The sequence below is a fragment of the Pseudophryne corroboree genome, chromosome 4 (assembly GCF_028390025.1).
Source record: "Pseudophryne corroboree isolate aPseCor3 chromosome 4, aPseCor3.hap2, whole genome shotgun sequence".
NCBI classification, from domain to species: domain Eukaryota; kingdom Metazoa; phylum Chordata; class Amphibia; order Anura; family Myobatrachidae; genus Pseudophryne; species Pseudophryne corroboree.
The window spans coordinates 330,155,268-330,172,917 of NC_086447.1; the positions used below are offsets into that span (position 1 = coordinate 330,155,268).

General features: G+C 41.0%; 1 protein-coding gene across 1 annotated transcript in view; it reads right to left on the reverse strand.

Annotated features, from left to right (window-relative positions):
* LOC134909487 (probable cation-transporting ATPase 13A4) overlaps positions 1-17,650 on the reverse strand; it is a 230,513-nt gene that overhangs the window by 119,792 nt on the left and 93,071 nt on the right. The window lies entirely within an intron of this gene.

A 17,650-nucleotide genomic window follows, 5' to 3' on the forward strand; every position in this document is an offset into this window, starting at 1 on the left:
GCCTAAGGGGAGATACAGTAGTAAAAAAAAACAGCTTGTGATAGAGAGGATGGAAGGGGAAAGATAAGGGGAAGAGAAGTAGAATAGGGTGTTGACATATAGGTGGTAATGAAGGCTGAAGGTGCCAATTAGATTAACAACTGAAGAGAAGGAGACCAAGGACAGAAGCTTAGGGGACACCAGAATAAAGATGGAGGCAGGTGTAGAGACAGAGGAGGAGAGGGAGGTACAGTAGGTGAACCACAAGAGTGCAAAATGTTGCAATAGAACCCATTCAGGAAGGGTAGAGACTAGATCCCCCTCTGTTTCAGTAACTGAAGAGGAACTAGACTATTTAGTATGAGCCTTCTATTTCCTCTTCTGTTTAAGTACGTTTTTACGTAAGGGGAACTAGACACTAACAAAGTGGAGACTAGATCCCCCTCTGTTTCAGTAACTGAAGAGGAACTAGATTATTTATTATAAACCCTCTATTTCCCCTTCTGTTTATGTAAATTTTTGTTTCCCGCTGTTTAGATAGGTTATTTGTTTTTCTCTATGCACCAATGGACCCTCGCGGGCTCGCTTCGCTCGCCACGCTTCGGGCTCGGTGTCTCGCTCCGCTCGCCACAGGTTACTATTCCAAATAGTTTGTGACATGTCTTATGGGAAAAGTCCTCTCCACGAAGGGAAACTAGATGCTACCCTGTTGAAAAATGGACCGTCACATGGTCTGGTCACATGGCCTGTGATGTCACCGGCTAACATTTACGGAAGGGGAACTAGATGCTTCCATTCAGGAAGGCTGCCTGGTCTTAGGAGGTCATTTACTGTTCTACCTCATCCTCCTGATGACTCACACGCGACCACAGGAAAATGTGCTGGCTTCTCCATGAGTTCCAACTTATGGACATATGGAGAATCCACCACCCAACAGTGAAGGATTACAGTTTCTTCTCCTCCCCTCACAATATGTACTCTAGACTGGACTACTTTCTTGTAGATCACAGGTTCCTGCAATTTTTCCTCAAAAATAGCAAGAAAGGAAAAAAGAAAACTCTATTGTGGGGGCACTCTAAGTTTATCCAGAGACCATTGTGTACAAAAGATTCTCATATAATAAAAATAATAATAATAATAAAAATAATAATAATAATAATAATAATAATAATTATAAAATATGACCTTTATTGTTAATTGGTTTAAAAAAGGGAGGGGGGGTTAAACTAAAATTAACTGGACATAGACACACATATATACATTAAATGACCAAAACCCGCTGATGATCCGGGTATACAAGTCACATTATAATACAAAAATTTGTACTGTCCTCAAATTTCAAAATCTCAATTGAGTAAAATGGAAAAACCACTGACCAAGCAAGATTAGATTATTAAATCCCGAACTGTTTTGATATCCAAGGAAAATAAAGTTGTTGCTAGTACAATTGTGTGTGGTATCAATACCTAGATCATCCACCAAACAACAAATCATAACATAAATCCTGGATCATTTGTAACAAAACTCTTCCTTTCCCTTGTTGCCATTTAAAGTCTGTGTACTACAGATACATTTACTCAAAAGTCAATGAGTATTAATCATGGATACATTTATAGCAATTCTTTGATCTGAACTCGTCCTAACATGAGTAACCAGTTAATTGACCAGAGGGTTCTATAATTATATATTCTGCCAAAATGTTAATCCAATCAATCAGGGACAGAATGTATCAGATAAAGACCAAAAAGTCTATAGGTAATCACAGGTGTTGAAGAGTGATAGCTGCACCCTTCCCAAACACCATGAACCGGGACCAGTTCTTCAGTATATAGGTATTGGCGCATGATTTTAAACATTCACCTGAATAAATATGTTCATCCTACATACTTCGTTTAGCATCATGCAAACAAATATCAAACTGGTTCCTTGTAGTTAAATCCAGAAAACATAAACTTGCATAGAAAACTTAAAAGCAGGCCAGCTAAACCTGATGCCCACTACTTCTACTGTCACACCGTCATGAACTCCGGATCGCCCATACAGAGTCAGCGGACGGTGGATGAGAGAGCAGTGGCCGGGGGATAGCTGGTAGGACGGAAGAAAAGGTAGCCATACTGCTGACCCTGTTAGAGTGGCTGCAGCACCCTGATATCATGAGACATTGCAAGGCACTACACCACAATCCGGTGATGACAGCTGGTCAGGAGACGTTTACGCTACCTGTATTCTTAATTGACAAAGGTTTGGAAGAGGAGCATATGAAGACTCGTTGGTCAGAGGTGCCCACATCATCAGAACGACATTTGGTGCGGATATTGCGTTTCACCCATAGGCTTGTTCACATCGCTGCACTGTTAGCGTGTGGTTAGGTCCCATGCCTGACACTATATAACCAAGATAGACCTATCACCGAGAGACACGGTGATTGACTTCTCTTTTATCCAATAATTAGATGGGCACAGTCTTTAACCCATTAGCTTATCAATTACTAAGCATAATCAAGGCTCAGCAAACAGGCGCTTCAATATGTTATTTATACAATTAAAGCACTTTAATTATCATACATGAACTGACATTCTAGCACAACCTTAACGTGTACAGACAAAATTTGCATTTTAATTTATAATCTAGATGATATGCGGAGATCCAGTATTAGGCTTACAATGGGACGTAGTCTAAAAAGCAGTTTAGTAGCTTAATAGTGTCACTTAACCAGTTAAGCAAAAAGTACGGAAATAGAAAATAATTTACACACGTAAAAAAATTGTGTGTTTTAACAGAGATGGCAAGTGCGCTGCAAGAAAACACACAATTATAAGTGTACTGCATAAAAGACACACACAGTGGCATTGATATAACCAACATATCTATCAAGCATATCTATTAAAATAATGTATCGTTGGGTAGTGTTACAAATTAAATCAGATTAGACTGCGATCGTATTCACCATGATAATACGGGATTATAAGATTAGGCAGTTGCAAAAACCAGCACAATAAGCAATATATTGTGTGCTATCTGTTTTACCACCCCGCATAGATAATAGGAATACTTGAGCAAAGATTTTTCATACCTCCTTACCAGCTAATCCTCATCCCTATTGGTTATTATAACACTATAACATGGGGAGAGAGAGAGAGAGAGAGAGAGAGAGAGAGAGAGAGAGAGAAGGAGGAAGAGGAAAAGGAAGAAGAAGCTTGATTGCTATTTAGATAGTTGGAATGAAATTAATGAATGAATACTATTAGAATAATTCTGAAATTCAAGCATATATTGTACTTTCCTGGTAAGGATATATAGTTTGTAAAAGAGCTTTTTATAGGAATGTTAATTGTAACGAAAGGAAAAATCAATACAAATGCTAAAATCCCAAAACTGAAAGACTGATAAAAAACTGATAAAAAAAAGAGAGGGGGTTAGGTAGGCAAGGACAATCGGATTATAGTAAAGATAATGGATTCTTGGTAGTATATTGCCGTGGTTTTTGGGAGGAGATAAGATTGAAGGGCCAAATTATGTCATAATTTGAATGTGATATGATGGTTGCCTAAAAAATAGAAAATAGTGTTGTCTATCTTGATTAGAAAAAGGCACTGTAATTAATATATTCATTTAACCCTCCTGGCATCAATGCACCCACTTTGAAGGTCCAGAAGCTCGCTCATTTCAACAGCTCCTTAGTTAACTCCCCTCCTCAAATGCCAAGGTGTACTTTTTCTAAGCCAAATGCCTTGAAGCTTCCAAGACTGCCTTTGTGTATGACATGAAAGTGTCTAGCTACCGAGGTCAACTGTTTACCTCTACTTAGGTCAAGGGCAGAATTCCTGACTGTTCCTACATGCTCTAAAATGCGCTGTTTCATCATCCCGGTAGTCATGACCACATATTTCATGTTGCATTCACATGAAATGCAATAAATCACACCTGTGGTGCGACAGTTGATATAATCCTTAATTTTGTTCTTATTAGCATATCTGTCCATCACCTCCTTATTCCTGGTCATCTACTGGCAAGTCCTGCAGACTCCACAAGGAAAGGACCCGATTAAGGTGGGAGGTTTAGGCCTTGTACAGGTATAGTGACTCCTTACAAGATGATCATGTAAATTTGGAGCACGACGCCAGCTCATGGATACATTGGTGTCGATGTGTTTGGATCGATCCCTATCCGATAAAAGAATGTGCCAGTGTTTCTGATACATTTCCTAATCCGATCCCACCCATGGCTGAAATTCATGACAAACCTCAGTTTTTTCATCTTTCCGTGCATTACCGTCTTTCTTGTCAAAGATCAGAGTATCTCTATTAAACCTCCCTTAGGGAGCATTTGGCTCTTTTTATGGAATTATGGCTATACCCTCTCTCCCTGAGTCTATTTGTAAGTGCCTCACTTTGTGGTTTAAATATGGCAGTCTCAGAGCAATTCCTCCGGAGTCTCAGAAATTCTCCTTTCGGTATGTTTTCCACTGTCGGTGGAAAATGATGATTGGTTTGATGGAGTAATGTGTTAGTAGCAGTGGTTTTTCTATATAGTTTAGTTTCCACTTTATTCTGGGTGCCTTTTTATATTTTCACATCTAAGAAGGAGATCTCTGTACTACTGATCTCTGATGTTAACTTCAAATTTAGGTGGTTAGTGTTAAGTTTCCTAATAAATTCTAATAGAAGGTCTCACCCCGCATTCTATATCATGAAGATATCGTCAATGTAACGATACCACATTGTTACATGTTTGGTGTAACGTTCATTTTCATCACAGAAGACTAGCTCTTTCTCCCACCAACCTAAAAATAGGCTGGCGTAAGTAGGCCCGCATGCAGCCCCCATCGCTGTCACCCTTACGTGCAGGTAGAATTTAACATCAAAGTTCAGTTTGAGACGTAGTAGGTCCAGTAAAAATTCCTGAAAGGCACCAAAGTCACCCATGCTTAAAAATATCTTACAGGTGATATACCAGCCTCATGATCTATGCTGGTATATTATGATTCTACATCCAGACCAACTAGCAGTTGTTCATCTTCCAAAGTTGTATCATGGATTTTTCTGAGAATATCTCTGGTGTCTTGTATACAAAATCTCTCAAAATGTAAATCAATGAACCTGCTGCGTTTTTAAGATACGCTATATAGATTCCTGATACAATAGGCCTTCCTGGAGGTGTGTTTGGATTTTTGTGTATCTTCGGGAGCAAATATAGTGTAGGTATTGTCGGGTTTTCAGTCTATAGATATTCTTATTCATGTTTGGATATTCTATTACTGAGAGCCTCTTCCAGGATTGCTTTATATTTGGACTTGATGTAATCTAAGGGACTCAATAACATGGACTTATAGCAATTCTTGTTGTTAAGTTGTTTGCATGCCTCATCCATGTATTTCTCTTTGGGCCAAATTACTACATTTCCTCCCTTATCCGATGACTTAATCACCACCTCACTCCAACTTTTGATGTTTTTCAAAGATTCCCTCTCATCTTTGTTAAGATTATTATCCATCTTCTGGAGGTATTGATTAGAGTATAATTTATCAAATGCCTGTGAGACAAGGTTCGTGAAAACTTTCACCTCAGGACAGATGGTCTCAGGTGGAAAAAATGTAGACTTTTTCTTACAGGAAGGTTTATTCTTTACTGTTGTCATGTGTTCTGTACCTTCAGACTCCTCATATAGTTCCTCTAGAGCAGCCAATGCCATTGATTCCTGTTGTATAAACTCATCTTCACCTGACATGGAGTGGCCCGCATTTCTCACAACAAAGAACTTTTTTAATAGTAACTTCCGCTCAAATAACTTAAGGTCCTTCTCCAGTTGGAATCAATAAAATTTGATCGTTGGAGAAAATGATAAACCCTTGCTCAGTACACTTTTTTTCCACCTGTTAATGCCTTATCAGATAGATTAATGACCTATAAAAAGTGTCTGTTATTTGTCCTTCCTTGCTCGAATTGGATATCTGTTGGGGGATGCAGATCCCCATCTTGCTCTTTCTCTTCTTCGCGTACCTCCGCATCTTCCTCTTTGATCCTGGTGCCCCTTCCTTGGCACCTCTGGGGTTCTCTAAAAAAAAAAACCACCAGAACTTGTTGCACTTCTCTGTCTGTTAAAAAATTGTGCATCATTCGTCTCTTCCCCTGAAGATTTGGCTTCAGGCGATGTATAGTTGTAGGTTTCTTGATTATTTTTACTATATTCCCTTTTCTGTGTATTCCTCCACTTAAAGAATAGTCCAGTAGCAAAATCCTTCTGGTCTCTCATGAACTTATTCTTTTTACGTTCAATAATAGTTTTCTCGTAATTATCAAGGTCTTTTTTATTTTGTTCAAAGCACCTATGAAATTGAGTGTCTGACTCACACTTTTTCTAGAGTACTGCCTAGTGCCTCTATTTCCTTTTCGCATTCCTCCAAACTCAAGTTGTCATGCTTCAGTAAGATGTTTGTGAGCTCATGTAAGAATTTTAATAGGCATGATTCCCACTCAATTTTCAATGCTTCTGTCGCCAGTGGAAAGGCAGGAAAAAACTTTGGTCTCAGACCTCTAGGATAGATTCACTGCTTTTGATAATTTTCTATTGTTGTTGAGTCCCTTCTGACTCATAACTGTTTTTGAAGTGTATATTTTAAATTTGAGAGAGTCTTCCTATCAATTAGGGCTTGTTTCAGTATAATTAATGTCACTAAGAAATACAGTATTAATTTCCTCATTGATTTTTCGTCTTATGGTCAGTTAATTTTTCAAACTAAAGCTTGTCATCTCAGGAATAGTAGTGTGCAGCAATAATTACCCCTAATTGCCCAAAAGTACTTGAAATTATTCTGAGAATGGTTAGACAGAGTTACTGGCCCTGGAAAGAGATTATCCATCAAAAATTGATGGATAGGGTTGAATATGATCTGTGCTGGATCTCAGAAATCCATGTTCGCACGAGCTTTGCCGGCTCAGAGACTCCAGTCTTATGTCCACTCAATTCGTAGTCCTGATGGCGATATGGCTCACACACTTCCCCAAATAGCGGAATCCTTTCAACACTATAACGCTGCCCTTTATAATTTAAGACCAGGACATTTCCCTTCAGAGGCCCTAGATTTGAAAACTTTGCTTCAAAACTACCTATGGGAGATAGATTTCCAAAACTCTCAGACACGGGGCCAAATGTAATAGAGTGAGAGTTTCAGAAAGTGAGAGATTTGGTAAGGTTTTGCAGTTTTTTATTAAGTGGCAATAATTTACACAGCAAGATCAACCTGGTTTTGCAGTGTAAATGATTGCCACTTTAAAAAAAAACCTGAAAAACCTTACCAAATCTCTCATTTTCTGAGACTCTCACTCTATTACATTTGGCCCACAGACTTAAATTCTCTGGAACAGCCATTTTCAATCGAAGAGCTAGAAGCGGCTAAATCGGCTACCCCAGTAGGTAAAAGTCCAGGCCCAGATGGATTCCCAGTCTGCGTTTAAATCATAAAGCATTTAAATCATCTCTTACCCCCGATTTCTAAAAGCTTGTTAAACAGGATAATGGCTTTTCCAAACAAACTTTGGAAGCCCATATTTCTGTAATACCCAAAGAGGGTAAAGATCCCGCACAGTGTCCAAGCTACAGACCCGTTTCCTTATTAAATTGCGAAATAAAACTTTATGCAAAACTGCTTGCAGATTTGTCCCTCTCCTCCCTGAAGTGGTACATGGGGACCTGGTGGACTTTGTTTCTGGCCAAGAAACAAAGGACAACACTTCCAGAATTATGTATCTCATCCATATTGCTCAATCTGGATTGACCACCATGGTTCTCCTGTCCACTGATGCAGAGAAAGCCTTTGACAGTGGCAATACATTGAAGGTCTCCTTAGCCATCTGGACCTGGGTCCTATTTGTGTCCAGCACATTTTGGCCTTATATAGGTCACTTACAGCTAGGGTACATGTGATTGGTGCCCTCTCTAGCCCCTTTGAGATCAGAAATGGAATTAGACAGGAATGTCCCTCTTTCCCCCACTTATCTTTGTGCTCTGTGTGGAGGCACTAGCCAGAGCAATTAGAGCCAACTAGAACATCCACGGTATACATGTAGGCGAGTATAAACTGGCATTATATGCCGATGATCTTCTAGCTACGATCTCTAACCTGTTATCTCTCTCCCAGCCCTAAAGGCTGAATTTGCTAAATTCAACACTTCATCTAATTTTAAGACAAATTAAACCAAATAAATTGTTCTGAATATAATCACTCTGCTGCGAGTGATTGAGGGCCTCCATGACTTAACCTTCTCCTTCTTTCTGCACAAACTTAAAACAGATTTTAATAAATGGTTGGCTCTTAATTTATCCTGGTAGAGTAGGATCACTACAATAAAAATGAACGTCTAACAAAAATTCCCTGCCTCTTGCAGACACTGCCCATCTCAATACCAAACTCCCTTTTTTAGGGAGCTTCAAGCCACTGTGGGTCATTTTGTTTGGAGTAAGACGGGTCATAGGCTTACTCGGTCAGTTTTGATTCGAGGCTGCACAGATGGAGATTTACAACTCCCTTACTTTATTAGTTACTATCATGCAGTTCATCTAGCTAAAATTATTGTGATATCCCAACATTCTCCCATTAAACAATGGCAATGGATTGTGGGATCTACCACTGGTACCCTTGCTCATGTTCTTCCATGGCAAATCCCACAATTTAGACACCATACTGTACATTAGATCCAACATTACATTGTTTGAAAATATTTAAGCACTTGCCAACATTTAGCCCAGGTCCCTCTTTGCCCATGCATCACCAAGACCTACCTGCAAGCACCCTTTACCAGTCCCCCTTATCTATATGAGTAAAGGCAGGAATCTCTAGGCCGCCCCACTTGGTTAGCCCCACTGGTTTCTGCTATTTCACAAAGCTGACAAAGACTTATGGTGTGCCACCTAGGAGCTTTTTGGCATACTTACAGCTTTGGCATTATGTTGCTTACTTACCTGCCCTAACGGGGAGGGGGGGGGGGGGTTGTCATCCTACTGCATTTGAGACCCTTTGTCTAACTGTTTTTACACAGACACCTGATATCCCAATTATATCAAAATGCTTAAATCAATCCCTCACTTCCAGCTACACTCCTTTGTGATTGGTTGGCATAGAGATCTCCAAAAAGAACTCAAGGATTACCAATGGTCTCCGATATATTGCCTGCTCACCAACCATTCAAGTCCTGGAAACTCAATACAAAATTATGTCTACATGGTACAGCTGCCCTGAATGGGTTAATCAGATGTTTCCATCTGTGTTCACCCTATGTTGGCGATGTATGGTGGCAATACCATGTACTGACTGGATTCTGCCACCATGTCCAGAAGATCACCCACCAATTAACTGAGAATCCAGTTCCCCAGACTCCAGAATGTTGGCTTCTCAGTCTGATGGACATTCCCCTCTCCCAATATAAAAGAGCATTACTACAACATTTGGTGAATGAGGCTAGGACCAATCAAAGGATTGATTTCTACATGGCTATGGAGGAACTCACCATTACTCGAGAAACGTCTACCTCTCAATTCTCTGCCACTTGGTCGGGAATGGATCATCTTTAAAGAATCTTCTGCTTACAAAACCCATATGACACCAGCTATTACTCCAGTGTCCTAAAACCTTGATGACGATCCCATCTTCTCTTCTTTCCCCATCTCCTTATATTTACTTCTTTATTACTATTAAATATTCTTGTCCCCTCTATTTCTTCTACTACATATCCAAGTACTTGGTGATCTTTGTTTTAAAATGGTTTCCTTGTTGCAATGACAGCTGTTGATAGGCACCACATTTTGATTGGTTTTATTGTTGATTTTACGTGTCATCTCTGTGGGCACCAATTTCCATGCATTTAAATTATCAATACCTTGTATTTTCATGTATGACTTTCCTATATGATTAATAAAAGAGAGAATGCAAACCACAAGAGTGCTGTGTCATGGGGGCTAATGGAGTTGAAGGATCATTACTAAAGGTAGTACTACACGTAACATGCCGATTTAACATAAGTTTTACATATTTTCACCTGATTATTTAAAGCTCTGCATAGAGAAATTAGAGCAGTTTTTTTACATTTAAGTGCAGTTTTACATAGTCACAGGTCGCATAACCTGTGACCAAGCATGGATAAAAAAAAAGAAAAAAAAAATACACATTAGCCACCACTGGGAAAAAAGCACACACATTGGTCCCGGCAAGGGAAAAATGCACATTTATCACCACAAGCCAAGTGTAAACATAAGATATTTTTAACTGATTGATGGTCAGGTAACTATTTAATTGTTAGTGCATTCCAGACCGATAATTTTTTTAAATGTATAAAAACAGGACCCTCTACTATTATGAGGGATTTGGTATGTACTACTTAAACTTTTCATTTCCCTTTGACCATGGTGCAATATTGTGCAATATTGTATGTTACATGCCATACTGATTATAAATGCACAATTGTTGACATATTTGATAACAGTCCCATGCAGTGATATTGTAAGAAGCTTAGGCCCAAATGTATTAAGCCTTAAAAAGCGATAAGGTGGAGATGGATCAAGAGTGATAAATGACCAGCCTATCAGCTCCTGTCATTTTTCTAACACATCCTGTAACATGACAGTTAGGAAGCTGATTGGCTGGTCATTTATCAGTCTTTATCTGTCTCCACTTTATCACTTAAGCCTTAATACATTTGGGCCCTATAGCCGACTTTCCATGCAGACTGTAATCCAATACATGCCAAGAATATACACAATATCAAGCCACCTATCATCTCTGGGGAGGGGGGGGGGGATGGTTCGTGATGTGCCCAGTGCAAGGGCTGTACAACCGTTACAGATACTCCCTCCAGTGATAGACCGCAACACATGAAGATGATCATCCTGGTGTGCAAACAAGATATGTGCTGGGAGATCAGTGCTGCACTGTCAGGGTGGTACACATAATAATAATAATAATAATAATATTATTATTATTAACTGTTCCACAGACCTAGGAGCATGGAGCAGTGGAGTAGAAGCTGCTCCTAGGAACCTTCTCAGCATTCCCTGATAGCACCCGGAGGCAAATGCTTCGCAGTGACAAGTAGAGGAATGGTGTCTTTCTTCTTCTATAACCGGACCTAGTTGTGGCTGCACACCAGGGCTGGATTTCTGGGGATCCGGCAACAGGCCCATTGGGACACGCCTTGCCTATAAATAAATCCGGCCCTGACCAGACCCAGGTGATGTTGCAGCTGCCGGTGGCTGGCGAGCAGCACTAATCAGTGGTCCAGATGGCTGAACTGCTCCCCTTTGGTATGGTGCACTGTTTGACCGCACTGGTTGAATGTTCCTCTAGCCAGCCCTGAGAAACAGTAATGTCATACTGTATCAGCATGGTGCAATATAATAGATATTGTACTAAACAAATGTCAAGATGAAAAAAAAGGAATTTACTCCTTACCAAATAACTACATAACTATATTTAATTCAATCATCAGTATCTATGTATATTCAGAAAATAAAATTAGTATTTGCTCATTATAACAAAAAAGGTGTCACGATCCGGGTACTGAGACACCATTTTCCCTTCTGGATGCACGTCCTCCATGTGCCTCTGCTGCCGCTCCTGTCTCTCTGGCCACCGCACGCCACTGGGCGCTTGTGTTTCTGCTACTGCCGCCATTGTTACACATTCTCAAGTAGTTAATTCCCCTTCTGTTCCTGTTCATGGGCGCAGCCATGTTGGACTTCAGTCACATGATATTGTTTCTCCTATCTGAGGTGCTGACAAGTGCTGGACCCTAATTGCCCACCAATCCCTGCTAACCTGTGGGTTTAAATAGCCTGTCCCAGCACTGAAGGGTTGTCAGTGCTTCAATTGTCTTCAGTGATTCCAGTGTGTAGTTCTCCCATGGACATTCTCTGCAGTACAGCCTGACTCCCTGGTGATTACACTCTGCAGTGTAACTCGACTCTCCAGTGATTAACCCTCTACAGTCTACCCTGATTCACCTGTGTCTGAACTCCAGCTTTCCAGCAGCCATTCTCCAGCTTCTTCTACAGCTCTCCAGCGATCCCCAGCATCACTTCATGCTTCACCTGTGCTTCTAAGTACAATAGTGCATTTCTATCTGCGAACCCCAGCTTCACTTAAAGCTTACTAGCGATCCCCAGCATCACTTTATGCTTCACCTATGCTTCTAAGTACAATAGTGCATACCACTTATACTTCAGATTACTGGTCACAACCAGTAATATTTCAGAGACTCACTTGTTACTGTTTTGTTTGGTTGCACATTATCTGACTTTTCATTTAATAAAAGCATTTAAAGATATTCCTGTTGTCGTGGTCACGCCTTCAGGCATTTGGTATACAGCTTCTACATATGTCTAGAAGTCCTCTCGCACCTCCTACATTTTAGTACCCGTCAGCCACTGCAACTGAGGCTTCCAGTCACAGTCATCAGCCCTCAGTTGTGAAAATAAGGTTTTTTATTGAAATTTCCAGCAAATGTGATTTGTTTTTAATGGATTCATTTTTTTAATATATTAAAAAAAATCTTTTTGGAACTTGCATCAACAATAATCCACCTATACTAAATACAGTTTGCTATGATAATTATTATTATTTATTAACATTTACTTATTCCATTGCTCTTTACAATTGGGAACAAGAACAGTAATAAAACAAGACTGGGTAATAACAGACATAGGGGATCAATTTACTAAGCCTTAGATGGAGGTGAAGTAGGTGGAGATAAATTACCAGCCAGTCGGCTCCTAACTGTAATTTTTCAAACCCAGCCTGTGATATGATAGTTAGGAGCCGATTGGCTGGTACTTTATCGCCGTCCACTATCTCCATCCAAGGCTTAGTAAATATTCCCCATAGAGGTAAAAGGACCCAGCTCGCAAGCTTACGATCTACAGTATAGAGAAAAAAGGGCATCTGATACACAAGGACAAGTGCTACATATTGCATATTGGTCAAGCAAGATTGCAGAGGTCCTCTGTGGGCTGTGTGATCCATTCACATAGCAATGTTTACCTGGGGTCAATGCAGAGTGTGAATGTAGAAAGGGAAAATCTGTAAAGTTATGTGTAGACTGTGTCGAAGAGAGGTAATTAGTAAAATAGCTTTCAGAGGTTATGTAGGTGGTTTTGGAATTGTCAACCTTGCCTGTAGAGATGAGCTTTCAAGAAACGCTTGAAGGTTTAGAGGCTAGAAATCTTCTTGTGTGTGGGAGGGCATTTCACAGAGTGGGGGCAGCCCAAAAAACGTCCTGTAACCGTGAGTGGTAGCAGGCAATAAGTGTACATGAGAGACTAATATGGTCACCCAAAACAAATTTACCATTTTCTAAACTAGAAAACTACAGCACTGAGATGGTTTCTAGGGCAGAGAGCAATAGGGACCTAAAGTACCTTCTTCCACCCTTTTCCATTCACAAAAGGGACATCATTGTACACTCATGAGACTCTGAAACTTTCTGATATCTGGACACAAGTACCCAGCAGTCGTCTGGATTTTTTTTTTCTTTAAGGGCCCATCACTGTGGAGGATAAGCCCCACTTGTCCTCTGCAGCAAAGAATAATTTATATACTCCTGTACATTATATACTCCTGTACATTAATTTATATACTCCTGTACATTCTTTTTATCACATATTTAGGGGCCACTCTTCCTAATAGTTACTTAAGTGGGTCACTTTAAAAACAAAAAAAAGGGAAGATTATAAGAATGTTAGAATACTAATCAGAACATTTAGATTGTTTGTCAATTTTGACAAAAAGGACACACAAGAATCCCAATTAAATCAGGATACACAGTGTAAACTGTAGCACAATAACTTGTCTGTAACACTACATCGAAACATAGACTCAAGGAATATAGCACAAGATCACACTGCCTAGGAAGTTAGGTCCTTTCCTGCAGTAGCCTGTACATGTATCTATTAAAACTGAAGGTGCTGATAAATAATCCACTAATGCCTACCACCAGGAATGGACTGCAGCTAAAATTCAAATGCATCACAGAGGCATAACCACACGTCATGGGACGTGCAGCAAGTCATGGGGATCATGGCCTCACTGCACACCTCATGCTACTCGAGCAGAGTGGCGGGAAGCAGTGTTGCTCGACCAGGATTTTAGATTGACGGAACAGCTCATCTGCACCTTTGGCATTTGTCAGAATTACAGATGGCCAGTCTTGCCATGCACACACAGAAACTTATCATTATACTTTTTGGAGTGTAGGAAGAAGTCAAAGTGGAAAGTAAAAGTGGAGGCAGCCAAAATAAGTATATATTATACATATCTTTTTGGGTTCCTGATCTATAATTTTATAATGCAATGAGGCAAGATTATGTTTAAGGTTTTTGAAATGACTCGCTACTGGCTGCTCCTGTTCTCTTCCCTCTAGGGTAGGGATGGACAATATGCAGCCCACGGACTGATCCTGCCTGGCCCGCTGTGCCTCATCAGAGTGCAATGAAAAGTTGGTCGACAGGCTGAGCCGCTTGTTATTGTGCTACACTGCTCCGTGACGCGGCGCCGCTGAGGAAATCCCGGTCACGTCACAGGGTCAGCTGACTGGGATTTCCTCTGTTGTTATGCGCTGGGCGGCACAGGGCGGGGGCAGGCAGTGAGCAGGGGCGGCAGCGGCCAGTGACTGAGGAAAAGAGCGCAGCGGCACGGGGGAGGAGGAGGAGGGAGGTGGAAGAGGGAGCCGCAGCAGCGCTGTGTAATTGGTAGAGGCGCTGCTGCTGTCCCTCTGCTTCACCATAGGCTGCCCTCCGCCGCTGTGAATGCTGGGAAGCGCATCCCAGCATTCACATCGGCGGAGGACAGCCTATGGTGAAGCAGAGGGACAGCAGCAGCGCCTCCACCACTTACACAGCGCTACTGCGGCTCCCTCCTCATCCTCCCTTCTCCTCCTTCTCCCCTGCCCCGGTTCTCTGCAGAAGCTGCACCAAGGAGCCTGAGCCAGCGGAGAGATTAAGTATAATTCTCTCTCTCTTTCCTGTCTGCCTTAATTGTGTAAAAAAGGGGACGCTGTCTGCCGTAATGTGTAAAAAGGGGGACGCTGTCTGCCGTAATGTGTAAAAAGGGGGACGCTGTCTGCCGTAATGTGTAAAAAAGGGCACGCTGTCTGCCATAATGTGTAAAAAGGGGGACGCTGTCTGCCGTAATGTGTAAAAAAGGGCACGCTGTCTGCCGTAATGTGTAAAAAAGGGCACGCTGTCTGCCGTAATGTGTAAAAAAGGGCACGCTGTCTGCCGTAATGTGTAAAAAAGGGTACGCTGTCTGCCGTAATGTGTGAAAAAAGGGCACGCTGTCTGCCGTAATGTGTAAAAAAGGGACTCTGAGTATTTTGTGTGTGGCCCTCGAATATTCGCTGGAAGTGTTAAGCGGCCCCACCAGCTGAAATAATTGCCCACCCCTGCTCTAGTGCAAAGCGTTTAGAGGATCTCTGCATAGACATGCATTCGTTCAAGTGTCTAGTTGTTTTACTGACGTAATACAGGGCGCATGGGCATTGTATACAGTGTATGACATACAGTATGTACTATTGCAGGTCAGTATCAGTGTGATAATATAACATTTGCCAGTATGAGGGTAAGTAAAGGAGCCTCCGGGTTCCATTAAATTACAAGTTGCATATTGTTTGCATGAGCTAATCCCAGTCATAATAACCCCGTACTCTGACCTGTACAGCCATATAATCCAATTTCTCGTATAGCAATTTGTAAAATTATCTGAAATTCTATGAATACAGAGAAAATGGGAATAGGGAAGTGCATGCTTAATATCTCAGGAGGATGAAAGCTGCCTGTGTGTAAAACGTTTTTTTTTTTATCATTGGGTTTTTTAAAAAGACAAATCTGTAACTTGCCTTCAACTAAAGAGTATGCAAGAGAATCAATGCGGACATAAGTAGACAGATACGCTATAACAGATAGTCACACTCATTTACTGTCTGGCGGACGTTCTGTGTGCAGGAAGTCATTTTTTAAACTCTTTACCTGTATGTGTTTTTTATATTTCGCAAGTTTTTTTTAAATATAATAAAGAATAAAAGTTATGTTTTATATGTACCAATGTGCACCACTTTAAGGCAATTCTTTTTTCTTCTCTCGTGTATATACTTCAACTAAAGAGACCTGTACACCTAAATAATGCACTGATGTATTGCTGGCAGTGGCAATAAATGTTATGGTGTCGTCCAGTCCATTAACCCCTTCAACCATCTCAAAAAGAAGGCTAATTCCACCCCCTTCCAGATAAGGAAAAGGTTATCTACAGTATATACTTCACAAAATATACTATATTTGCAGCTGTCACCTGGTCTGTTAAAAACATATTCCTCTCTACCTCAAATATATATGCATTTGCAAACGCAGGTACTCGCTGCGCAGCCCTGTAACTGCAAAAAACTATTTGCTATTGAATAAGAAGTAATCCCTAATAAGGGTTAACTTTAATAGACTAAAAAAAATATATATGTTTTTGTGTCAGGACCTGCATATATCAAACTAGATGTTAATGACCTCCGCGCAGCCTCCAACCCCTTCTCATTAGGTATGTTGGTGTAGAGCCTGACAACACCCAATGGCCCTCATTCCGAGTTGATCGGTCGCAAGGCGAATTTAGCAGAGTTACACACGCTAAGCCTACGCCTACTGGGAGTGTATCTTAGCTTCTTAAAATTGCGACCGATGTATTCGCAATATTGCGATCACAAACTACTTTGCAGTTTCTGAGTAACTTCAACCTTACTCTGCCTGTGCGATCAGTTCAGTGCTTGTCGTTCCTGGTTTGACGTCACAAACACACCCAGCGTTCGCCCAGCCACTCCTCCGTTTCTCCAGCCACTCCTGCGTTTTTTCCGGAAACGGTAGCGTTTTCATCCACACGCCCATAAAACGCCGTGTTTCCGCCCAGTAACACCCATTTCCTGTCAATCACATTACGATCGCCGGAGCGATGAAAAAGCCGTGAGTAAAAATACTATCTTCATTGTTAAATTACTTGGCGCAGTCGCAGTGCGAATATTGCGCATGCGTACTAAGCGGATTTTCATTGCGATGCGATGAAAAATACCGACCGATCAACTCGGAATGAAGGCCAATGTACATAAAACACAACCTTTTGGTAATGTCAGTAAGTCCTGTGGCTTTAGGATGAAACTGGCTGTGTGCTTCAAGTAAGTAGACTGGGCTTGTATTACAGAAGTAATTGTCGAGATACTGAAAGACATTAAAGTAAATGAAATTATGTACCGAAATTACCAGACGCCCTGGGGAACATACAGAGTCCTTGTGAATTGTAGGGCGTGTGTCCAACACTAGTGCAACTGGAAATTCTTGTAGCAATGCATTTTGTGTGTACTTAGAGAAAATATCATCTACCGCTGGTTGGGATGCTATTTGTAGCTCCTTCTTGGATACTTCAGTCGGGTCAGCAGTAAGGGGTTTCTTTATATACTGTCTGATCTGTAAGTTATACCGCCTCTTTCGATTTTGTCAGATCCTGGATCACAATACCGCCCCCCTTATCATCGGAGCATATTACAATGCTTTGATCCATGCTTAATGCCACAAGGGCTTCTATCTCTACTGTACACATATTGTAGAGATTAGCGGATTCGGTTTTACTCGGTTTTACTCGGTTCTCAAAACCGAATCT